This window comes from Lynx canadensis, chromosome B3 (assembly GCF_007474595.2).
Source record: "Lynx canadensis isolate LIC74 chromosome B3, mLynCan4.pri.v2, whole genome shotgun sequence".
Lineage (NCBI taxonomy): Eukaryota > Metazoa > Chordata > Mammalia > Carnivora > Felidae > Lynx > Lynx canadensis.
In genome coordinates, this window is record NC_044308.2 from 142,234,757 (window position 1) to 142,259,223 (window position 24,467).

Here is a 24,467-nt window from a genome sequence, read left to right on the forward strand (position 1 = left end):
GGACGCTGAATGAGGTCCAGGTCAATATGTAGTCTTTCTCTCTGTTTATTTGATCCTAAGGACAGATTTTTGGATAGTACAAAGAATGTTTTTACTGGGTTCATAGATTTAGATGTATTATTAGAAATAGATCAGTAATAGAACCATTGAAGATAAAGAAACAGCAGATAAATACAAAAACGTGAGGCATTGTCCAGCTTTGAAGACCTGTTTTTAGGCAAGAAATATTAATAAAAATTGTGAACACTGACACCCATTAAGAATTAAATGGATCGAGAGTGTCACTTCTTTGGCCAAGGGTCATTTAGACATGAGCAATTTAGAGTCCATTTTATTGTTCTTGATCCATCTCAAGTTTGAGGATTTTTGGTGCTGTTGTTGTTAAAAGAAAAAAAAACAGTGTTATGAAATATTCATAAATATCTGAATGACTGAGTAAATGAAATGTGGAAAGCAAGCACCAATGTAAATAAATGTTTTGTTTTATTTTATTTTTTATCACCAACTCTGCTTTTCATTTCTCAAAATGGACACACCGCGAGCTGATTTAAGCAATATTCCATGGCAGTGAGCTCTGTGGTTGCATCTCTGTGTTAGAAGCACAGAGAACCATGTGAGTAATATCGGATTTCGTGTCTTAGTTTCAGTGATTTTTTTCCAGTGTATTCAGTGCATTATTTGAAAGTTCTATGTAGTAGAATCACAGAAAGCCAACTATAGCTCAGTGACAAATACTGAATTTTATGAAAACATTATATTGATTAATGCATGAATGACTAACAGCCTAATTTTAAAAAGATACATATTGATGTGAGGATGATTCTATTTACAGATTAAGGATATCATGATTTTCTTGGGCTTTTGTGAATGAGGGTTTTAATTTTTTTTTTTCAACGTCTATTTTTTTGGGGACAGAGAGAGACAGAGCATGAATGGGGGAGGGGCAGAGAGAGAGGGAGACACAGAATCGGAAACAGGCTCCAGGCTCCGAGCCATCAGCCCAGAGCCCGACGCGGGGCTCGAACTCCCGGACCGCGAGATCGTGACCTGGCTGAAGTCGGACGCTTAACCGACTGCGCCACCCAGGCGCCCCTGTGAATGAGGGTTTTAAAGTTATTAGTAGTGAATTAATGAATTAGCCGATAAACAATATAGAACTGAATGAAAGGAAAGAGGGACACTACTGGATCGATGATGACCACTGGTGGCGTATGAGTCGTTTACGATGAATACGTGTCTGGAACTCTGAGGTCCAACAGAAATGGAATCTGGCTTATTGTGCTGTTGGAGGTGATGGAATAGATAGATATTAAGAACATACAAGGGTCTTGTTTTGGGTTCTCATGTTCGTGCATTTTGTTTCAATTTTAATAATTGGATCAATGAAATAATCTATAAACAAACACATAAATAAATAAAGATGAAAGCAGTGAAATCTTGTCCAATTATAAAAATATGTGGTTAGGTAAGGAATAGTATTCATGTATATTTAAAATGCTGATGTCTATAAGGGAATATATGGTGTAAGAGTTGTTATTGGAGGACGCTACAGTTATTGATAAGTCATAGTCCATGTTCATATTCTTTATTAGTAGCTAGATCAATATTGTTCATTGGCTTATAAGACAATAAAATTCACTGCTTAGTAATCGACTAAATTCAAGATGGAATACGAGGACCAATGAACATAGTATCTCCTTCCTTTTTATCTCTTGTTCTGCTCAGTACTTTTCAGAATGGACACACTTGAGCTGATTTAACGTCTTCCACGATTATGGAGCTCTATGGTTGCCTCTATATAATGGGAGGATGGGGATTAATGTGAGTAACAGTTGAAATTATTTTCTCGGCATATGTGTTGTTTTTCTTTTAAGGTGATTCATTGTATTATTGAAAACTCTAAGATATAATGAAAGGAGGCACTGTATCTCAGTGATAAACGTGGGGTATGCAAGCTGTTATAATGATTAATCCATGCGTAGAAGACTGAGGATAACCAGTTAAAGAGATATTGATGTGAGAATTATCAAAGTAGAGCTCAGGGAGGTATACGTTCTTTCTCAGTTTTTGTGAATTATAGAATTTAAAATTATTAGTGAATTAATGGTTTACTCCATAAAAAAATTAGAACTGAATGAAGGAAAAGAGGAACAATATTGGATCGATGATGACCACTGGTGGCGTATGAGTCGTTCACGATGAATACGTGTCTGGAACTCTGAGGTCCAACAGAAGAGAAAACCTAGTTTATTCCCATTGTTTGCAGAGATCCTGTGTGGACAGATGTCAGGAATATATAAGGATCTTGTTTTTGGTCTTGGTCTTCATTCATTTCCTTTCAATTTTTATAATTGGACCAATGAAATAATCAATAAACAAACATAAATAAAGATGAAAGTGATGAAGCATTGTCCAATTTAAAAATCTGTGATTATACAAGAAATACTATTAACATACTCTGAAGTTCAATTAGAAGTAAGTGGTACGTGATTCTTCTTACATGTATGGCTAAGGATGTCATGGACAGTACAAGTCATAGACAAATGTTCAGCTTCTGGCTCAGTGGTAAAATCAAAGTTGTTTATTTTCTTATGAGAAAAAATATTTAGAGCAAATTAATAACTGAGCAATAACTGGTTAAATAAGAGATTAAAAGCAAGAGGGAGAGAATGTCTTGACTCGTTTTATCATATGCTCTGCTTTATATGCCTCAGGACAGACCATTGGACCTGCTTTAAGGATTCTCACCTGATCAAGAGCCCTTGGGTTGCATTTCTGTACTGGGGAGACAGGAGACCAATGTGAGTAATACTCAGAGTTATCATCTTGTTTCTGGTATTTTGTTTAAGGGTAATCATTGTATTAATACAAAGTATGAAATATCATCAAAGAAAGCCAACTGTGTCTCAGTGACAACTATAGGATTAAAATGAAGCAATACATTGATTAAAGTGTTTATGAAAAACAAGACACTTGATGAGAGAGATATTGATGTGTGCATGATTCTATGCCTATCGTGCATAAGAGTTCCATCTTGGAGTTTTGTGAATCATATAGTTTTAAATGGTAATTAGTGAATTAATGAATTAATCAATAGACAATGTAGAAATGAATGAAGAGAAAGTAGTCTTCTCTGGATCAGTGATGATAACTGCCAGTGTATGAGTCACGGGTGATAAATGATACGTGTCTGGAACTCTGAGGTCCAACACAAAAGAGATGTGGTCTCTCTCTTCATGAATTTCCATTCTTTATTATAATTAGGTCAATGAAATATCAATGAGGAAATATATAAAGAATAAAGTGAATTGTAGAAACATTGTCCAATTTTAAAAATATGTGAGGAGACAGGAAATACCATTAATGTAATTTGAAGCCACTGAAGTTTAAACAGAAATGAATTGTATATGACTGTCACCTCTTTGGATAGGATGATATAGACAGAACAAATTATAGACAGTTGTTTTTTTTTTAATTTTTTAATGTTTATTTATTTATTTATTTATTTATTTTTAAATTTTTTTTTTCAACGTTTATTTATTTTTGGGACAGAGAGAGACAGAGCATGAACGGGCGAGGGGCAGAGAGAGAGGGAGACACAGAATCGGAAACAGGCTCCAGGCTCTGAGCCATCAGCCCAGAGCCCGACGCGGGGCTCGAACTCACAGACCGCGAGATCGTGACCTGGCTGAAGTCGGACGCTTAACCGACTGCGCCACCCAGGCGCCCCAATGTTTATTTATTTTTGAGAGAGAGAGAGAGACAGAGCATGAGCAGGGGAGGGGCAGAGAGAGACGGAGACACAGAATCAGAAGCAGGCTCCAGGCTCTGAGCTGTCAGCACAGAGCCGGATGCGGGCCTCGAACCCACACACCACAGGATCATGATCAAGCTGAAGTCAGACGCTCAACTAACTGAGCCACCCAGGTGCCCATAGACAGTTTTTATATTCTGGGTCAGTGGGAAGTTTGAGGCAGTTCATTTTTATAAAAGACAATGAAATAAATACACTCCAATGATTTCCTAAATGCCTAAGTGAGAGATGTAGAGCAAAGAGCAGTGGAAGAATGTCTCTTTTTTTATCGTCTGCTCTGCTCCGTACCCCCCCCCCCCCGCCTGAGAATGGACACACTCAGGCTGATTGTAATGTTCTTCCAAGGTCACGAGCCCTTAGGTTGTGTCTATGTTGTAGAAGCATACAGACCAATGTGAGTAAGACTCAAAGCTTTTATCTTGGTTTGCTTAAGGCTATTCAGTATATTATTTATAAGTATTAAATATAATCAAAGAAGGCAAATATAACAATTAATTGCTTACTTAATGTTAACGTTTATTTATTTTTGAGAGAGAAAGAGCACAAGGGGGGTGTAGGGGCAGAGAGAGAGGGAGACACAGAATCTGAAGCAGGCTCTAGGCTCTGAGCTGTCAGCAGAGTCTGACGCGGGCGGGGCTCGAACCCATGAACTGTGAGATCATGACCCGAGTGGAAGTCAAATGCATGACCAACTGAGACACTCAGGTGCCCCAGGAATTTATTTATTAATTAATGAAGTTAGTATCAGATTGATAAGAAGCATTTTGTTTCCTAATCCGTAAATGAAACACTGAGGTCAGTTAATGAGAGTTAGTCTCTTTAATACTGTAGAGATAGATGTTAGGAATGTTGAAGGAATATATTCTTATATTTTTAATTCATGTGCATTTTTTGCTTAATGGCATAATGAATAAATGTTTATGAGAATGGAAAGAAAGAGGGCCAGCCTTAGATCAACGATGACAGCTGGTGGCATATGAGTCATATCTGATGACTGCTCTGTGTTTGGAACTCAGATCTGATAGAAAAGTAATCTAGTCTGTTTCTCACGCGTATAAGGATCCTATATACAGATGTCAGGAATATATAAGGATTTGTTGTCAGTCTTTGTGTTCATGAATTTTAATAATTAATAAAGTTATTAATGGTAGAATAAACAAATGAATAAATGGATAAAGGTGAAGAGGTTGAAGTATTGTTCTTTGGTAGATATATAGCAAGGGAGGGCCACCTGGGTGGCTCAGTCAGTTAAGTGTCCAACTTCAACTCAGGTCATGATCTCATAGTTCATGGGTTCGAGCCCTGCATCAGGCTCTGTGCTGACAGCTCAGAGCCTGGAGCCTGCTTTGGATTCTGTGTCTCCCTCTCTTTCTCTCTCTCTCTGTCCCTACCCTGCTCACACTGTCGCTTTCAAAAATAAATAAACATTAATATAGGGAAAAGTATTAATATACATTAGAATACATACAAAAGGACCAAGTGTATTATGTCTTCGACTACGGTTGATAGAAACAATAAAATGCAGTAGTCAGTTATTGTCTGAATTAGTTCCAGATTTGAAGTTTATTTTTAAGGTAAAAATAAGTAAATATTTCCGTAAGTTAATAAATACTTAAATGATTATGTGAGTGAGTGTTGGGGTCAGTGGAGAGAAAGTCTAAGCCTTTTCATCATCTTCTCTGGTTGTCTTCAGAATAGATGCTTGAGCTGATTCATTGTCCACTGCGGTCAAGATTATCACGTGACGTTGCTTTTGTGTTAGGAACAAGGAGAGTAATGGTCAAAAATTTCGTTTTGGTTTGGGTCATTTGTTTGTGTTTGTGGTATTATTCAAACGTGATAAATATAATAAAAAGGCTCGCCATGGCTAACTGATAAATACGATATAAAACATGGTGTTCATTAATTTAATACGGAGCATTGAGATTGATTAATGAAAGAAATAGAACCTATGTTGGCAACAATCCCATATTAGGAGTTAAGGGTGTTCCAGCATTTTATGCTTCGGTTTTTGCAAATTATACCCATTTTAATATTTTCAAAGAATTAATGATTTAATCACTGCCAGTGTAGAAAGGAAGGAAGCAAAAGTGGGCCTCTGATGGGCCAGTGATGGCGACTGGCAGTGGATGAGTGATGGGTGATGAGAAATATGTATCTGGATATCTGAGGGCCAACATAAGAAATCATCTACTCCTTCTGTTCTGTTGGATCCTGTAGGTAGATGTGAGGAACATACGAAGATCGTGTTCTTATTTTGAGTTTGTAGATTTGGGTTTGTCATTATTAGTAGATTCATGATAGAGCCATTAAAGAAATATACATAATAGGTAAAAGAGAGAGAGAGAGAAGGATTATTCAACTATGAACTATGTATATATGGTGAGGCAAGAAGTATTCATAAAATTGGAAATACATATGTTCATTAAGAAGTAAGTGGAAAAACGGTGTTATCTCCTTAGCTCAGAGTTTCGTAGACAAGTAAGGGTCTAGTCTTTCTCAGCCAGTGTCAAGTTTGAGGTTGTTCCTTTTATTAAGAGAAAAATCTATTCATGACATGAAATATTTATAAAGACCTAAATGAGTAAATGGGATGCGAGACACGAGGGTCAATGGAGAGACAAGGTCTTAAGTTTCTTTTTTTTAACCATTAACTGTGCTTTGTACTTCTCAGAATGGACACACCTGAGCTGACTAAGCATTGTTTCGTGGTGGCGAGCTCGTGATGGCGTCTGTGTGTTAGAAGCACAGAGACCAATGTGAGTCAAGTTCTTGTCTCAGTTTCAGCTATGTTTTTTTTTTTTTTAAAGGCTGGTCAGTATGCCATGTAGAGTCAAAAGTAGCGAACCATAGCCTAGGGATAATATTGAATTCATATGAAGCATTATGTTAATGATTACATGCAGGAAATTTAAGGTAATTAAGAGAGAATGATTCTATATACAAATGAGGAGTATTGTCACTCTTGAGTTTTCTGACTAATAGGATTTTATTTTATTTTATTTAATTTATTTTTTTTTTCAACGTTTATTTATTTTTGGGATAGAGAGAGACAGAGCATGAACGGGGGAGGGGCAGAGAGAGAGAGGGAGACACAGAATCGGAAACAGGCTCCAGGCTCTGAGCCATCAGCCCAGAGCCCGACGCGGGGCTCGAACTCCCGGACCGCGAGATCGTGACCTGGCTGAAGTCGGAAGCTTAACTGACTGCGCCACCCAGGCGCCCCTGACTAATAGGATTTTAAATTATTGTTAATGAATTTGTGAGTTGGTCCATGAACAATGTAGAGCTGAATGAAGGAAAAAAGGGACAATGTTGGATCGATGATGGCCACTGTTGGCATATGTTATGAGTCGTTTGCGATGAATACGTATCTGGAACTCTGACGTCCAACACAATAGAAATGTAGTCTGTTCCCATTGTTTGATGGGATTTTATACACAGATGTCAGAAATATATGAGGATCTTGTTTTTAGTTGTGTTCACGCATTTTTATACTACTACTATATTTGGATAAATGATTTGTTAGTAAATCTCATCTATAATCCTGTTTTTGGTCTTTTATGTTCATACATTCTATTTTTTAATTGGGCCAATGACATAATAAATAAATAAATGAATAAACAAACAAATAAATAAATAAGAAATGGGTGAAATATCATCTAATTACAAAAATATGTGGTTAAATAAGAAAGGCTATCAATATATTTTGAAAACAAATGCCTATTAGGGAATATACGGCATAATGGTGTTATTCTTTGAGTAGCAGTCAGTGTTCATGCTATCAGCTACAAGATTGATATGGTTTATTTTCCTAAGAAAAATAAAATATACATTATTCCAACTTAATGCTTATTAATGACTGGGTGAATGAAATGTGGAACGCAGGGGGACCAGTGATCATAAATTCTCAATCTTTTTATTGTCTGCTCTGTCTTGTACTCCTTAGAATGGTCCCACTTGGCTGGTTTAGCCATTCCACCATAGTCATGAGCTCTGTGGTTGCATCTATGTGTTACGAGCACAGAGAACAATGGAATAGTCAAAATTCTTTGCTTGGTTTTGTGGTCTTTTAAAAAAGGTTTTCATTGCATGATTGGATGTGTGATATAAAGTCAATGCTCACAACCGTAGTCAGATAGTAAATTTGAGGCTTATGTGAAGCCTTATATTAATTAGTCTATAAAGGAAACATTTTGGTTAATTAGTGAAAGATATCGTCAGTAGGAAATAATTCTAAAGGCAAAAGTTAGAGATATTTAAGGATCTTGTTTCAAGGTTTTGTGGTCTCTAAGCGTTCATTTTCTTGTTATTAGTTAACAAGATATATAATAAAAGATATATAAAAAAAGATATATAATTTGATGAATTAATCAATAAAAACATGTCGACCGCAATGATGAGGACCAAGCATGAGGCAGTGATGATGCCTGCTCATGTATGAGCCTGGAACCCTGGGGCGAACGTGAAAATTAATTAGTCTGTTTTTCCTTTTGGAATTCCTTCGGTGAAGGAATGTCTGGAATGTACAAAGATCATATTCTCATATAGTTATTTTGTGGGCATAGATTTGTCATTAGTAACGGAATAATGGCGGGACTATTGAAAAGCAACTATGTAAGGACCAAGAAGAGGGTGAAGCCTTGTCTACCTATTAAAGTTTGTGGTGAGGCAGGAGATGTTAGTAGTCACCACTGAAAACAGCGATGCCCGTTAAGAGATACATAGACAAAGGTCCCACCTCTTTGAGGCCACATATACTCTGTTAAGGAAGGGTGAATTTTCTTCTTTTTGGTAGTGAAATTGAGTGTTTCCTTGTGTAAGATAAGAATATATACATAATGAAAAAAAACAAATGCTGAATATATGAAATGTGGAGCGCAAGGATCAATGGCAGTTAGGTCTCAATTTTTTCTGTCACTTGCTCTGCTTTGTGGTCCTCAGAATGGATATCCCCGAGCTGATTAAAGCATCTTCCATGGCCATGATCTCCTGGTTGCCTCTAACGTGAGTAATAGTTAAAATTCTTTTCTCATTTCCCGGTGTTTTTGTAAAGGTAATTCACTTTATTGTTAAGATGTATGAAAGACAATTTAAAACGGCAGCCGTATCTCAGTGATAAATATGGAATATATGAAACATTGATTAATCCATGTTTAGAAAACTGAGGGTAATCAATAAAAGAGATACATTGATGTGGGTTAGGGGATACAGAGCCTCTCCTATCGTATCGGTTATCATAGCATTTAGAAACTACTAATGAGGTCATGTTTTGATCAATCAATAAACAGAAATGGATGAAGAAAAAGAGGGACAACATTGGATCGATGATGACCACTGGTGGCGTATGAGCCTTATGCGATGAATACCTGTCTGGAGGAACTCTGAGGTCCAACACAAGAGATGTGGTCCTTCTCTTCATGCATTTTCATTGTTTGCATTGGATGATCGAAATGCAATTACGATTACAATTGGATGATCGAAACATCAATGTGGAAATACATATTTCAAAACGCTGAATTGTAGAAGGCTTGTTCAATTTAAAAAATATGTGGGAGGCAAGAAATACTATTAATATATTTTGAAACACTGAGGTCCAAAGAGAAATAAATGGTACATGAATGTAAGCTCTTTGGAGAACAAATTATAACAATGTTTATGTTCTGGGTCAGTGGGAAGTTCAAAGTAGTTTCGTTTTCTTAAGAGGAAAATGAAATAGACTCCAAATAATGATTGCCTAAATGCCTGCCTAAATGAAAGATGTAAATCAAGGGTGAATGGAAGAATGTCTCATTTTTCATCATCTGCTCTGTTCCGTACTCCTCAGAATGGATGCACTCAAGCTGATCGTAACATTCCTCCAAGGTCGTGAGCCCTCAGGTTGCATCTATGTTGTAGGAGCGTGGAGACCACGTGAGTAATAGAGTTCTTATCTTGGGTTTGAGTGGCTCGTTTAAGGTTATTTACTGTATTCTTCAAAATATCCAAAAGTGTTATTGAAAAATTTATCAAAGAAGATAAAATATGCCAATGTTTTATATATATATATACACACACACACACACACACACACACATACACACACATGTGTGTGTGTGTGTGTATATATATATATATATATATATATATATATATATAATTAGGTTATATATATATGTATATTAGTCTCTGTAGAATATATATATATACACATATATACACACATACACACACACACACACACACACACATATTTCCACAGAGACTAATCTGTTTTACTAGCTGACCTTAGTGTTACATTTATAGATTGGTCAACATAACGCTTCATATCAACCTAATTATATATATATATATATATATAATGTAATGTTTTATATCTATATATAAGATTACATTGACTAATGCATAAATTTAATTTAGGATTATTAATGAAACAGGCATATTGATGTGAAAATGACTCTAGATACATATTCGGGATATTAATGCCTTCTTGGGGTTTTGTGAATCAGAGTTTTAAAATTATAGTGAATGAATTCATTAGTCAATAAACAATGGAGAAATAAAGAAAGAAGAGGGGAGGTACAGCATTGGATCCCTGATGACTACTGGTGGCGCATGAGTCCTACATGGTGAATGCGTGTCTGCAACTCTGAAGGTCCAGCAGAAAGAGGACTTGCTTCATTGCCCCTGTGGGAAATGATCCTGTAGACAGGTGTCAGGAATGTACAAGGATCTTGGTTTTGTTTTCATGTTCATGCGTTTTTGTTTCTATTTTTATAATTGGATCAATGAAATAATAAATATGAAAGTAAATCTAAAGGGGGTGAAATATTGTCCAATTATAAAAAATACGGGTTTAGGCAAGAAATGCTATCGATTTTAAAATTTTTTTTTCAACGTTTATTTATTTTTGGGACAGAGAGAGACAGAGCATGAACGGGGGAGGGGCAGAGAGAGAGGGAGACACAGAGTCGGAAACAGGCTCCAGGCTCTGAGCCATCAGCCCAGAGCCCGACGCGGGGCTCGAACTCCCGGACCGCGAGATCGTGACCTGGCTGAAGTCGGACGCTTAACCGACTGCGCCACCCAGGCGCCCCAAGAAATGCTATTGATTTTATAGACAAATGGTTTCTATAGAAGGAGGCCAAGGTCAATACAAATCATTACAAAGATCCTACTTCGGAATTGATTTCGTAGATGTAGATATGTTATTAATGGAATAATGATAGAAGTATTAAGTAAGTATAAATAAAAATTAAAGAAAAATAGGGTGAAACCTTGCCTAACTGGACATATGTGGTCAGGTAAAAAATATTAATAAACCCACAAACATTGATGCCCATGAAGAATAAGTAGATCACGGTGTATCACCTCTTTGTTTAAGAATCCTACAGGCATTGATTTGTAAGAGTCAGTTGTGTTGTTCTGGGTCAGTCTTAAGGTTAAGTTTTCATTATGTTGGGATAGATATATGATACATAATAAAATATAGATCTTATATATAAAACAATAAAATACATTGTCAGTCTCAAGGTTAAGTTTTCATTATGTTAGGACAGATATATAATATATGATATAGGATATATGGTACATAATAAAATATAGATCTTATATATAAAACAACGAAATGTATTGTCAGTCTCAAGGTTAAGTTTTTCATTACGTTAGGACAGATATATAATATATGATATATGATATATAATATATAATAAAATATAGATCTTATACATAAAAATAAAATGTATTTAGTTTTTATAAATATAAATACATAAAACAAAATATGTAAAAATATATTTTATTTTTTCATATATTTTATTTTATGTATTTATATATTTTATACTTTATATATGTAACATATATAACCATATTGAAAATATTTTTAACCATATTTGAAAATATTTAACAATTTATGCATTCTATATATTTATATAGTTATGTATGTTATTATTTATATACATCTTAGTATATATTTATGTATACTATAGAAAATTTTATTTACATTTTTTTTAAATTTTTTGTTTTTAACGTTTATTTTTGAGACAGAGAGAGACAGAGCATGAACGGGGGAGGGTCAGAGAGAGAGAGACACAGAATCTGAAACAGGCTCCAGGCTCTGAGCTGTCAGCACAGAGCCCGACGTGGGGCTCGAACCCACGGACCGCGAGATCATGACCCGAGCCGAAGTCGGCGGCTTAACCGACTGAGCCACCCAGGCGCCCCTTATTTACATTGAAAATATATATTTTATTCATTTACTTATTTATTTTTAAATGTTGATTTTTGAGAGAGAGAGCACACTTGTGTGGATGCGCATGTGCGTGTGGGCACACACACACACACACACACACACACACACACAAGCGGAGGAAGGGCAGGGAGAGAGGGAGACACAGAATCCAACGCAGGCTCCAAGCTCTGAGCTGTCAGCACAGAGCCCGAAATGGCGCTTGAACTCACGAACTGTGAGATCATGACCCGATCTGAAGTTGGATGCTTAAACCAATTGAGCCACCCAGGAGCCCCTAAAATATATATTTTATATATAATGATAAAAATTAAATATCTAAATCCTGAGTCTAGGAAATTAATAGCAAGTATCAATGGCAGTTCAATCTCAATTTTTTTCATCACTTGCTCTGCTCTGTTCTCAGAATGGGTGCATTTGGGCTAATTTCATATCTTCATGGGCACCAGCTCTGTGGTTGCCTCTGTATAGTTGGGGGATGCAGAGTCATGTGAGTTACAGTTGAAGTTCTTTTCTTGGTTACGTGGGTTTTTTTTCAACGGTAATTCACTGTCCTTTTCAAAAGGACAAAATATAATTAAAGAAGGCAGTGTATTTCAGTGATAAGTATGGGCTATATGAAAATTATATTAATTAACCCACCTGTGGAAAACTGAGGATAATTAATGAAAGAGATACACTGATATGGGAATAATCTATGTACAGATTAAGAATATAATAATTCTCTTTGGGGTTTGGTGAATCACAGTGTTTAGAAATTGTTAGTAGTGAATGAATAATTTAATCATTAGACAAATAGAAATGATTGAAGGCAAAGAGGGAGAATATTGGATCGATGATGACCACTGGTGGCATATGAGTCATTCATGATAAATGCGTGTCTGGAACTCTGAGGTCCAACAGAAGAAATTTAGTCCATTCCCGTATTTTGAAGGGGTCCTCTAGACACATGTCAGGAATATACAAGGATCTCATTTTGGTCTTATAGTTCATGCATTTTCATGCTATTATTATAATTGGATAAATGAGAGAATCTATAAATAAATCTATCAATTAATATGAATGGAGTGATGCATTGTCCAATTATAAAAATATGTGATTATGCAAGAAATACTATTAATGCACTGTGAAAACCCTGGGGCTCATTTGAAGTAAATGGTACATGACCTTTCCCGGAATGACTAATGATGCCATAGATAGTAGAAGTCATAGACAATGTTCAGATTCTGGGTCAGTGGTAAAATCACACTTGTTTGTTTTCTGAAGAGAAAAAAGTATTTATACCAAATTAATGCTGGCCTAAGTGCTTTACTAAATGAAAAGTGAAAAGCAACAATCACTGGAGAGAATGTCTCACACGTTTTTATCATCTGCCCTGCCCCGTACTCCTCAGAACAGACACGTTGCACCAGATTTAAGGATTCTTCCCTGATCACGAGCTCTATCTAGGGTTGCAGCTCTGTTACAGGAGTCTGGAGACCAACGTGAGTCATCATCAAAGTTCTTATCTTTGTTCCTCGGTTTTGTTTGAGGATATTCACTGTATTGGTAAAAGGTATGAAATATAATCAAAGCATGTGAACTGTATCCTGGTAACGATTACGGGATTAGTATGAAGTATTACTTTGATTAATACATACGTGAGAAGCTGATGATAGTTAATGACAGAGATCTTTTGTTGTGAGAATGATTCTAGTCACATAGGAGGGATAGCAAGGCCTTGTTTTTAATACTACAGTTTCAAAATTATAATTAGTGAATTACTGAATTAATCAATAAACAATGTAGAACTAAATGGAGAGACAGTGGTGCTCCTTGGATCAGTGATGATAACTGCCAGGGTAGGAGTCATGCGTGATGAAGGATGTGTGTGTGGAACCCCGAGGTCCAACAGAAAAGAAATGTGAGTTTTTTCCATGCAAAGAGTTCCTCACTTTATTGTTATCTGCTCTGATCTGTACTCCTCAGAATGGACCCACTTGAGCCGATGTAAGCCTCTTCCGAGGCATGCGGTCTCCAGTTGCATCTATGTTGTTAGGAACATTGGAGACCAGGGTGAGTAATGTCAATGCTTGTGCTTAGGTGGTTTCTTTAAGGGTATTCCCTGTGTTATTCCAAATATTAAATACAGTCAAAGAAGGCAAAATACACCAGTGTTAAATACCAGATTGATACGGCACATTAAGTTGATGAATCCATTAATGTAAATCTTGAGGTCAGCTTTTGAAACAAAGAGTTAGTCTCTGGAAAAGTTTGGAGAGATAAAGGCTGTTAAGGGATCTTGTATTTATGTGTTTTCAATTCTGTGTATTTATGAATTTTGTGAAGCCATAAGCAAATGTTTATGAGAATAACAAGAAAGAGGCCTAATCATGAACAGTGATGGTGAATGGTGGTGGATGAGCCACACATTCATTGGACAATGAATACTACGTGTCTGGATTCCGAGGTCCAGTATAATACGTAGTGTATTCTGTTTGTTTAATCCTATCGACAGATGTTAGGTTTATGTCCAATATAGGAACTTGGCTGATAGCCTTTGATTTATTATTGTTAATGGACAAATTGTAGGACTATGAAAGAAATACAAATAATAAATAAGAAAGGGTGAAGCATTGTTCAACTATGAACATATGTGGGCAGGCATGAGATATTATTAACACAATTGAAAACACTGAAACTCGTTAAGGAATATAGATGGATTAGGAGTGTCACCTGTTTGACCAAGGATCATGTTAGCACAGGTAGTTAAGAGTCAGTTTTTTGTTGTGGATCTATTTCAAGTTTGCTGCTGTTTATTTTGTTAAGATGAAAGTATTTACACAAGGAATCATTATAAATTCCTAAGTGAGTGGGTAAAAAAATGTGGAAATATAGGATCAATGGGAATAAAAATGTAACTTTTTTTTTAAATCAGTTATGCTTTGTTCTTCTCAGAATGGACACACTTGACCTGATTCAAGTAGCACGACCCGGTGGCAGAGGGACCGATGTGCGTAAGAGTCGGAGTTCTTGTCTGGCTTTCAGTGAGTTGTTTTTTTTTTTGCAGGGTGTTCACTGTGTTTTTGAAAAGTGCCATATTGAATAAAGATGGTCAGCTGTAGCCCTGCGTATAAACGTTGAAATGATGTGAAATGTAAAAACATAGGATATTTAAAGAAAGCGATATATAGACATGGAAACATTTCTATGTACAGAATAGGGACTTCAGGGCTGTCTTTGGTGATAACTGGGTTTCAAAAGAATTAGTGAATTAATGAATTAGCCAAGAAACACTGTAGAAATGAACGAATAGGGACAACACTGGATCAATGATGACCACTGATGGCATATGAGTCATCCATGATGAATATGTGTCTGGAACTCTGATGTCCAACACGGATGGATTCTGGCCCATTGCCCCTGTTTCGAGGGATCCTATAGACACATGTCAGGAATACACAAGCAACTTCTTTTGGCCTTTACATTCATGCACTTCTATTTTTATAATTAGTTCAATTAAATCATCAATAAGCATATGTATAAATAAAGATGAAGGTAATGGAACTTTGTCCAATTAATAAAATGTGTGGCTTGGCAAGAAATGCTATTACTACATATTGAAAACAAAGATCTATTATGAAAGGTACATACACATCTATTTTGTGACAATTAGATATTTGAAAGTAAGAGTTTCCTGTCAGGGGCAAGATCAGTATTGTTCATTCACTTCAGAAAAAATATAAAACATACATTATCCCAAATCACTACCTGCCTCCATGACTGAATGAAAGATGGACACAGGGATGAATGAACACAAGGTCTCCATCTTTTATCATCATCTGCTTTGTCTTGTCCACCTTAGAATGGTCCCACTCGGCTGATTTAGACATTCCTCCATAGTCACGAGCCCTATGGATGCATCTGTGTGTGAAGAGCACAGAACAAAACGTGAGCAATCGTCAGAATTCTTTTCTTGGTTTTGTGGTTTAAAAAAAAATGTCTTCGCATTATTAAAAAGTGTGAAATATGATCAGTAATTTCCAAACATGTTAAAAAGAAAAATGATATTAATAGGAAGCAGTATATTAACTCGGAAATTTTGAGGGCATTGAGGAAATATATGTCTGCGTGAAGCAATTCTATACACAGATATTAGAGATATTCAAGGGTCTAGTTTCAAATTTTTGACCTCCTAGGTACTCATTATTATTATTATTATTTTAATGTTTAGTTTATTTTTGAGAGAGAGAGAGAGACAGAGCACGAGCAGGGGAGGGGCAGAGAGAGAGGGAGACACAGAATCCGAAGCGGGCTCCAGGCTCTGAGCCGTTGGCAAAGAGCCTGATGTGGGGCTCAAACCCATGAGCCGTGAGATCATGACCTGAGCTGAAGTCGGAAGCTCAACCGACTGAGCCACCCAGGCGCCCCCTTATTTTATTATTAATAGTGAATTGAATTAATAAAAACACGTAGACATGATCGAAGATAATCAGGGATATCCCTGGATAAATGATAACAAGTGGAGGCATAGGAGTCTTGGATGATGAACCCTCCATGTCTGGAACTCTGAGGTCCAGCACAGAAGAAATCTAGTCCTTTCTCCCCATTTGAAGTGATCCTCTAGAGAGATGTCAGGCATATGCGAGGATCATGTTCCTGGCCTTTGTGTACATGAATATTTAAAAGTATTATTATAGGGGCGCCTGGGTGGCTCGGTCGGTTAAGTGTCCGACTTCGGCTCAGGTCATGATCTCACGGTCCGTGAGTTCGAGCCCCGCGTCGGGCTCTGTGCTGACAGCTCAGAGCCTGGAGCCTGTTTCAGATTCTGTGTCTCCCTCTCTCTCTGCCCCTCCCCTGTTCATGCTCTGTCTCTCTCTCTGTCTCAAAAATAAATAAATGTTAAAAAAAATTAAAAAAAAAATAAAAGTATTATTATAAAAAATAAATGGTGGAAATATAGAGACCAAACTGGTGGTTGCCAGAGGGGAGGGGGCTAAGGGAAGGGGTTGAGGGGAAAGGGGAGAGGGAGGTACAGGCTTCCAGTTATGGAATGAATAAGTCCCAGGAGGTACAGTGTAGGGAACACAGGCAACGTACACAGTATTGTAATGGCATTGGATGGTGACTGGTGGTATCTCCCATTGTGGTGAGCACAGTGTTACATATATAGAGTTGTAGAGAGTTATCGAAACACTATGTTGTATACCTGAAACTAAAGTAACATTGCGTGTCAACTGTACTTCAGTAGAAAAAAAAATCGATAGTAGGATAAATAAAAATGTAAATGAGCAAATATAAAGAGGGTTGAATACGATTTACGGTTAAGATATATAATAAGGAAATATAATTGGAATGGAAAATAAAATGATCAAATATGTATATGTTTTGAGCGAGAATGGCAAGACAGTGTTAATAGAGTCAGTTAGAACTTTGAGATTGAATTTATTAAGAGAAAAATAAATATTACCACAAATTAATACATGCCCAAGTGACTATGCAAACAAATAGTGGAACCTATGAATCAATGGAGAGAAAGTCTCGACATTTTAATCTGCTTGGACTGGGTGCTGGAAGCGATTTCAGCATCTGCAGTCATCAAAACAGTCATGGTGCCTCTGTGTAAGGAAAGAGACCAAAGTGAGTAATGGCCAACGTTGTCATCTTGGATTTGGTCATTGGTTTAAGGGTCTTTATGGTATTATTGACAATTATTAAATTAATTTAAAGGTTTATGATGACCTATGATAAATAAGATATAAAACATTATGTTGATTTATAACATACAGGAATGAGGTCTATTAATGAAAGAAGTATAGTCTGTGGGAAATGATTCTGTAAACTGATGGTAGGGATATTCAAGAATCTGTTCTTGTGTTTTGATGACATGTATTATTTTTATTATCATAAACAAATTCATAATTTAATTGATACAAATGTAGACATGAACAAAGAAGAATAGACTCAGGCAGGGATCAGTGAGGATGGCTGGAAGCATAGGAGTCAAGGATGATGAAAATATGTGTCTGGAACCCTGAGGTCTCATGTGGGACATAATCACTCTCCTTCTTCTGCTGAAACCGGCTCTATGAAGAGATGTCAGGAATACACAAAGATTGTATTCTTGTACTCATTTCATAGACTTAGATTCGTTATTATTAATGGAATAATGATAGAACTATTAAAGAAATGTAAGTGGAGAAAGTAAAGCCCGGTCCAGTTATGAATATATGTGGTGAGACAAAAGGTATCATTAATAATTTTAAAACCATTGATAATCATTAAGAAATTAATGGACCAAATGGCTAAAGATCATATAGACACTGATGAGGAAGACTGAATTTTGTTTTTCTGGGTCAATATTTAGATTGAGTTTTTCCTTTGTAAAGATAAAAATACACATTAAGAAGAAGTAATAAATACCTAATTAATAAAACTCAGAAAGCAAGGATCAATGGTGATTAGGTCTCATTTTTTTTTTTTTTTTTTACCATTACTCTGTTCTGTATTCCTCAGAATGATGCACTTGAGCTGAGTTAGCATCTTCCATGGTCAAGAGCTCTGTGGTTGCCTCTCTATAATAGGACGGAAATTAATGTGAGTAACGGTTGAGGTTATTTTCTTGGTTTCAGTATACTACTTTAAGGTTATTTGTATAAAAGTGCAAAGAATTTTTAAAGAACATAAGTATACAATTGTGTAAGTATGGGATACAGTTACAGTAATAAATATGGGATATAGTTAACATTATTTTGATTGATGTATATAAGAAAAACAGGTAATAATGAGAAATATGGATGTGAGAATAGTTCTATATATGGACTATGGACCCAAAGACTCTTCTTGTGTTTTTATGAATGATAGCATTTAAAATTGTTATTAGTGAAATAATTCTATAATCAATAAACCCATAGAAATGAATGAAGAAAATAAGGGACAACATTGGATCGATGATGACCAGTGATGGCGTATGAGTCATATATGATGAATACGTGTCTGGAACTCTGAGGTCCCATATGAAAGAAATCTAGTTCAGTACCTCTATTTGAATCGACCCTTCAAACTGGACATCAGGAATGTGCAAAGAAAAATCGCATCATTATGATTTGGAATTGACAGCAAATGGACCATTTTGTCAAGTGTGTTTTGTCTCTGATGCAAAGGTGGTAATAGAACATTATAAGTTACAGTCAGTTGTTGTGTGAGTCACTTTCACATTTGACATTTGATTTATTAAGAAGAAATATATTAACATAGTAAATACCTGAACGACTACATAAATGAATGGTATAATCTATGAATCAATGGATAAACATCTTGATTTTTTGTCATCTGCTCTGCTCTTTGCTCTCAGAATGGACACCCTTGAGCTGATTTAAGGATTAACCCACAGTCATCATGTTTATGTTGGCATCTCCCTGTTAGGAGCATGGAGATCAATGTGAGTAAGAGTCAAAATTCTTCTCTTGGTTTAAGCGGTACAGAGAAGGCCAACCATGCCAATGTGCAGTATTGGATTGATATGAAACATTAAAATGATCAATCCCTAAAGAAACAAACACTAAGTTCAGTTAATCAAAAGGATTTCGTCTATTTATATATGATATTATTGATAAATGTTAGGGATATTGAAGGATCTTCTTTTTTGGTGTGATGTCTGCATATTTCTTTATTAATGAATTAGTCAATAAAGAAGCGCAGATGAGAGTGGACAGAAAGACAGCCAATCATGGACCAGTGATGATGACTGCTGGTGTATGACTCATGGATGATGAATAATGAGTGTGGAACACTGAGGGCCAACCCGAAAGGAACCTAGTCTATTCCCCATATTTCCAGTCATACTATAGGCAGAGGTCTAGAGGCAGGGCTATAATCTTTTTCTTGGTCTTTGTGTTCATGAATTATAAAACTGTACCAAAGAATCAATGGCAGCATAAATTAGCAAATGTATAAATGAATAAAGGTGAAGAGGATGAAGCATTGTTCATTACTAAAATATATAGTCAGGGAAATGAATATTAATATTCACTGGAATGGATAATAAATGGGCCAAGTGTATTACATATTTGAGTAATTGTGACATGCATGGTGATAGGTAGTAGTCGGCATCACCCTGAGTCAGTTGTGAGCTTGAGGTTTGTTGTATTGAGAGGAAAATAAATATTACCACAAATTAATAAACGCTTAAATGACTAAGGACATGAAAGATGAAAATTGTGGGTCGGTGGGGACAGTGTCTCATTTTGTAAAAATCATTGTGTCTTCTTGGTACTCTTCAGAATGGACGCACTGATCTGATTTTAGCTTCTGCCGTGCTTAAAATTGTGTTGTCTCTGTCAGGAGAGAGAACAAAGTGAGTAATAGTCAAAGATCTTAGCTTGGTTTTAATCATTTGTTTAAGAGTGTTTCCGGCATTGTTAAAAAGCATTAAGCATCATAAAAAAGTTATCCAAGGCACAATAATAGATTTAATAGGAAACATTCTTCCTGTTGATTAATCAAAGAGATGGAAAAAATATGGTGTATATGGGAAAGGATTCTATAGAACAGCATTAAGGATATTCAAGGATCTCGTGCTCATGTTTTCTTGAATAATGTCTCTGAATTAATGATTTAATTGAGGACAAATGTGAAACAAATGAAGCGAGTGAGGATCTAGAATGGCCCAGTAATGATGACTGGTGGTGTACCTAGTCTGTTTCCTGTTTGAAATGATCCATTGGACAGATGTCAAGAATATACAGATACCAGGTTCTTATTTTAGATTCACAAATTTCGATTTACTATTACTAATGAATCCATGATAGAACCATTAAACAAATATAAATATATAAGTAAAGAAGAGGATGAAGTGATTTTCCATTATAAACATATGTAATGAGGCAAAAAATATTATTAATAAAAATTGAAAACACTGATGTTCATAAAGAAATAGATGGATTAAGAACGTTGTCTCTCATTTAAGATCATGTTGGGGCGCCTGGGTGGCTCAGTCGGTTGAGCAACCGACTTTGGCTCAGGTCATGATCTCACGGTTTGTGAGTTCGAGCCCCGCGTCGGGCCCTGTGCTGACAGCTCAGAGCCTGGAGCCTGCTTCGGATTCTGTATCTCCCTCTTTCTCTGCCCCTCCCCCACTCATGCTTTGTCTCTCTCTGTCTCGGAAATAAATAAACATAAAAAATAATTTAAAAAAGATCATGTAGACACTGTTTAGTAGGAGTCAATTTTCTTGTTCTCGATCATATCCAAGGTAGAGATGATTCCTCTTGTTAAGAGAAAAAACATATTTATGAAAAATTAATAAATGTATCAATGAGTAACTGAAATGCAGAACTCAAGGGTCAGTAGAGATAAGATCTGTTTTGTTTTTTGTTCTTTTGTTGTTAACTAATCACCTGTTCTGCTCTGTACTCCTTAGAATGGACACACCTGAGCTGATTTAACATCTTTCATGGTCATGAGCTCTATGGTTGCATATGTGTGTTAGGAGCATGGAGACCAGTGTGAGTAATAGTCAAAGTTTCTTGGTTTGGGTGGTCTGTTTAAGAGTAGTCACCATATTATTAAGAAAACTGTATAGTGGACTGTAGAGTAGTCGTAAGTGTGATATTGAGGTGGTGCCTTATATTGATTATTGCACGTACATAAAACTGAGGTTAATTACTGAAAGAGATTGATGTAAGAATGATTTTCTATACAGAGTTGGGACATAAAAACTCTTCTTGGGTTTTTGTGAATTGTAATGATTAGAAACTATTATTAGTGAAGTAATGACTAGTGAATAAATAGAAATAAATGAAGAAAAAGAAGGGCAATAACGGATCGATGACGACCACTGGTGGCGTATGAGTCATATGTGATGAATACGTGTCTGGAACTCTGAGGTCCAATAGAAGAGAAATCTAGTCCGTTCCTTTTGTTGAAAAGGATTCTACACGCAGATGTCAGGAATATACAAAGATTTTTTTTTTTTGGCGGGGGGGGGGGGGCTCTGTGCTCATGGTTTTTCATTCCATTATTTTAAAGTTTTTTTTTTGTTTTTTTTTTTAATGTTTATTTATTTTTGGGACAGAGAGGGACAGAAAATGAACGGGGGAGGGGCAGAGAGAGAGGGAGACACAGAATTGGAAGCAGGCTCCAGGCTCTGAGCCATCATCAGCCCAGAGCCCGACGCGGGGCTCGAACTCATGGACCGCAAGATCGTGACCCGGGCTGAAGTCGGATGCTTAACCGACTGAGCCACCCAGGCGCCCCCATTCCATTATTTTAATTGGATAAGTGAGTTGAAAAAAAAAAGAGAGAAAGAAAGAAGTAAAGAAAGATAAATGAAGTGAAGCAGTGTCTAATTATAAAAATACGTGATCAAACAAGAAATGCTTATTAATATATCTTGAAAACCCTGAAGTCCAATGAGACATGAGGTGCCTATGACTGTTACCTCTTGGGTTAGGGATAATATAGACAGTATAAGTTATAGACAATGTTTATGTTCTGGGTCTGTGGCGAGCTCAAAAGTGGTTTCTTAAGAGAAAAATGAAAGAAATATACTTTGAATTAATGATCGCATAAATGACCGTCTGAACTAAAGATGAAAAGCAAGCAACAATGGAGAGAAGGTATAATTTTTGTATCACCTGTTCTGATCTGTACTCCTCAGAATGGACTCGCTTGAACTGATGTAAGCATCTTCCATGGTCCTGAGCTCCTGGTTGCATCTATTTATTAGGAGCATAGAGACCAGTGTGAGTAATAAAGTTCTTGTCTTGGTTTGGGTTTTTTGTTTGTTTGTTTGTTTGTTTAAGAGTGTTCACTGTGTAACAAAGTTGGAAATAAAATCAGACAAGGCCACCTGTAGCCTAGTGATAAACCCAGGATAGATGGGAAGCATTGTATCGATGGAGGCATATATGAAAAACTGAAGATATTAATGAAAGACATATGCTGATATATGAGAATGACTCTATATACAGATTAAGGATACTAGAGCTCTTTCTCAGTGTTTTGTGAGTCATGGTGTTTAAAAGTACAATTAGTGAGTTAATGAATTAATAATTATTGTAGAAATGAAAGAAGAGGACGTGGATTAATCTTGGATCAATGATGACGACCAGTGGCATATGAGTCATATACCATGAATATTACGTGTCTGGAACTCTGAGGTCCAACACAAAAGAAATATGGTCCATTTTCTCTTTTTGAAATAATTCTATAAACAGATGTCAGGAGTATGCAAGGATTTTGTCTTGATCTTTGTGTTCATGCATTTTCAAACTATTATTATAACTGGACCAAAAGAAAACACATAAAAAATGTATACAGATGAATAAGGTTAAGCATTATCCAATTATAAAAAATGTATGGTAAGGCAAGAAATATTGTTGATATATATTCAAAACACTGATATTCACTAGGAAATAAATGGCATAAGGGTGTTACATTTTAAGGATGGTACGGGTGGTGTTACTGATAGTCAGTGTTCTGTGTCAGTGACAAGACTGATATTGTTTACTTACGTGAAGGTAAAATGTTATCCCAAATAACTGCCCAAATGATTGACTAAATAAAAAATTCAAGAACCAATGCAGATAATGTCTCAACCTATTTTATTACCGCCCCTGCTCTGCACTCCTTAGAATGAATACCCTCAAGCTGATGTAAGCATCTTCCACGGCCATGAACTCCATAGTTACATCTCTGCATTAGGAGCATGGAGATCAATGTAAGTCGTAGTCAAGGTTGTTGTCTTGGTTTCAGTCTTTTTTTTTAAGGCATTCAGGCATTCACTGTATCATTTTAAAAATGCGAAGTATAATTTTGGAAGATTAACCATGACCCCGTTATAAATAGGGGGTTGATATGAAGCATTGTTTTGGTTAATCCTTATATGCAACACTGAAATAAACCAATGAAAGAGATGTATTTCCGTGAGTAATAATTCTATAGACAGATATTTAAGGATCGTACTGTCATATTTTATGACTTCAGCTATTTATTATTATTAGTGGCTTGATGAATTAATAAAATTCATGTAGACCCAAATTACAATGAGGGCCAAGTCTGGATCAATGATGACTACTGGTGGCGGTATGAGTCATGGATGATGACTATTCCATGTCTGGAACTCTGAGGTCCAACACTAATACAACAGAAATCTAGTTTATACTATTCTATACTATGTGAGAGATACGTAAGAATCTTTTGCTTCTAATTTTATGGCTCATGGATTATGATTGTATCAATATAAAAGAATCGATGGAGGGCTCAATCAAGATGTTTAAATGATTAACCATGAAAGAGTGAGGTGTATTCCAAAGTATGAGAAGACGTAGTAAGGAAAGCAATACTATTAATATAGTCTGGAGTGGATAATAAAGAGACAAGTAAGCAAAAACACCGTAAATGAGTAAATATGAAATGCCTGGGGGAATGAAAGCAGAATACAAAGGA

The 24,467-nt window shown here is 36.2% G+C and overlaps 18 non-coding genes across 18 annotated transcripts; all 18 read left to right on the forward strand.

Annotated features, from left to right (window-relative positions):
• The first annotated feature begins 1,184 nt into the window (after positions 1–1,184).
• Positions 1,185–1,256, forward strand: LOC115517447. Its single transcript, XR_003969897.1, has one exon. It is a non-coding gene; the product is annotated as a small nucleolar RNA SNORD113/SNORD114 family (small nucleolar RNA).
• A 901-nt stretch (positions 1,257–2,157) lies between these two features.
• LOC115517446 lies at positions 2,158–2,229 on the forward strand. Its single transcript, XR_003969896.1, has one exon. It is a non-coding gene; the product is annotated as a small nucleolar RNA SNORD113/SNORD114 family (small nucleolar RNA).
• Positions 2,230–3,134: 905 nt separating this feature from the next.
• LOC115517473 lies at positions 3,135–3,209 on the forward strand. Its single transcript, XR_003969920.1, has one exon. It is a non-coding gene; the product is annotated as a small nucleolar RNA SNORD113/SNORD114 family (small nucleolar RNA).
• A 1,554-nt stretch (positions 3,210–4,763) lies between these two features.
• LOC115517476 lies at positions 4,764–4,836 on the forward strand. The gene has a single exon (XR_003969923.1). It is a non-coding gene; the product is annotated as a small nucleolar RNA SNORD113/SNORD114 family (small nucleolar RNA).
• A 1,080-nt stretch (positions 4,837–5,916) lies between these two features.
• LOC115517491 lies at positions 5,917–5,991 on the forward strand. Its single transcript, XR_003969937.1, has one exon. It is a non-coding gene; the product is annotated as a small nucleolar RNA SNORD113/SNORD114 family (small nucleolar RNA).
• A 1,139-nt stretch (positions 5,992–7,130) lies between these two features.
• Positions 7,131–7,207, forward strand: LOC115517480. Its single transcript, XR_003969926.1, has one exon. It is a non-coding gene; the product is annotated as a small nucleolar RNA SNORD113/SNORD114 family (small nucleolar RNA).
• Positions 7,208–9,134: 1,927 nt separating this feature from the next.
• LOC115517471 lies at positions 9,135–9,209 on the forward strand. The gene has a single exon (XR_003969918.1). It is a non-coding gene; the product is annotated as a small nucleolar RNA SNORD113/SNORD114 family (small nucleolar RNA).
• Positions 9,210–10,381: 1,172 nt separating this feature from the next.
• LOC115517475 lies at positions 10,382–10,454 on the forward strand. The gene has a single exon (XR_003969922.1). It is a non-coding gene; the product is annotated as a small nucleolar RNA SNORD113/SNORD114 family (small nucleolar RNA).
• A 2,412-nt stretch (positions 10,455–12,866) lies between these two features.
• LOC115517453 lies at positions 12,867–12,938 on the forward strand. The gene has a single exon (XR_003969902.1). It is a non-coding gene; the product is annotated as a small nucleolar RNA SNORD113/SNORD114 family (small nucleolar RNA).
• A 916-nt stretch (positions 12,939–13,854) lies between these two features.
• LOC115517488 lies at positions 13,855–13,929 on the forward strand. The gene has a single exon (XR_003969934.1). It is a non-coding gene; the product is annotated as a small nucleolar RNA SNORD113/SNORD114 family (small nucleolar RNA).
• Positions 13,930–15,342: 1,413 nt separating this feature from the next.
• LOC115517451 lies at positions 15,343–15,414 on the forward strand. Its single transcript, XR_003969900.1, has one exon. It is a non-coding gene; the product is annotated as a small nucleolar RNA SNORD113/SNORD114 family (small nucleolar RNA).
• Positions 15,415–16,522: 1,108 nt separating this feature from the next.
• On the forward strand, positions 16,523–16,597 carry LOC115517474. The gene has a single exon (XR_003969921.1). It is a non-coding gene; the product is annotated as a small nucleolar RNA SNORD113/SNORD114 family (small nucleolar RNA).
• Positions 16,598–17,988: 1,391 nt separating this feature from the next.
• Positions 17,989–18,062, forward strand: LOC115517492. The gene has a single exon (XR_003969938.1). It is a non-coding gene; the product is annotated as a small nucleolar RNA SNORD113/SNORD114 family (small nucleolar RNA).
• Positions 18,063–18,960: 898 nt separating this feature from the next.
• Positions 18,961–19,032, forward strand: LOC115517458. Its single transcript, XR_003969907.1, has one exon. It is a non-coding gene; the product is annotated as a small nucleolar RNA SNORD113/SNORD114 family (small nucleolar RNA).
• A 715-nt stretch (positions 19,033–19,747) lies between these two features.
• Positions 19,748–19,820, forward strand: LOC115517478. Its single transcript, XR_003969924.1, has one exon. It is a non-coding gene; the product is annotated as a small nucleolar RNA SNORD113/SNORD114 family (small nucleolar RNA).
• A 2,018-nt stretch (positions 19,821–21,838) lies between these two features.
• On the forward strand, positions 21,839–21,910 carry LOC115517462. The gene has a single exon (XR_003969911.1). It is a non-coding gene; the product is annotated as a small nucleolar RNA SNORD113/SNORD114 family (small nucleolar RNA).
• Positions 21,911–23,110: 1,200 nt separating this feature from the next.
• Positions 23,111–23,185, forward strand: LOC115517452. Its single transcript, XR_003969901.1, has one exon. It is a non-coding gene; the product is annotated as a small nucleolar RNA SNORD113/SNORD114 family (small nucleolar RNA).
• An 893-nt stretch (positions 23,186–24,078) lies between these two features.
• LOC115517450 lies at positions 24,079–24,154 on the forward strand. The gene has a single exon (XR_003969899.1). It is a non-coding gene; the product is annotated as a small nucleolar RNA SNORD113/SNORD114 family (small nucleolar RNA).
• Positions 24,155–24,467: the final 313 nt, after the last annotated feature.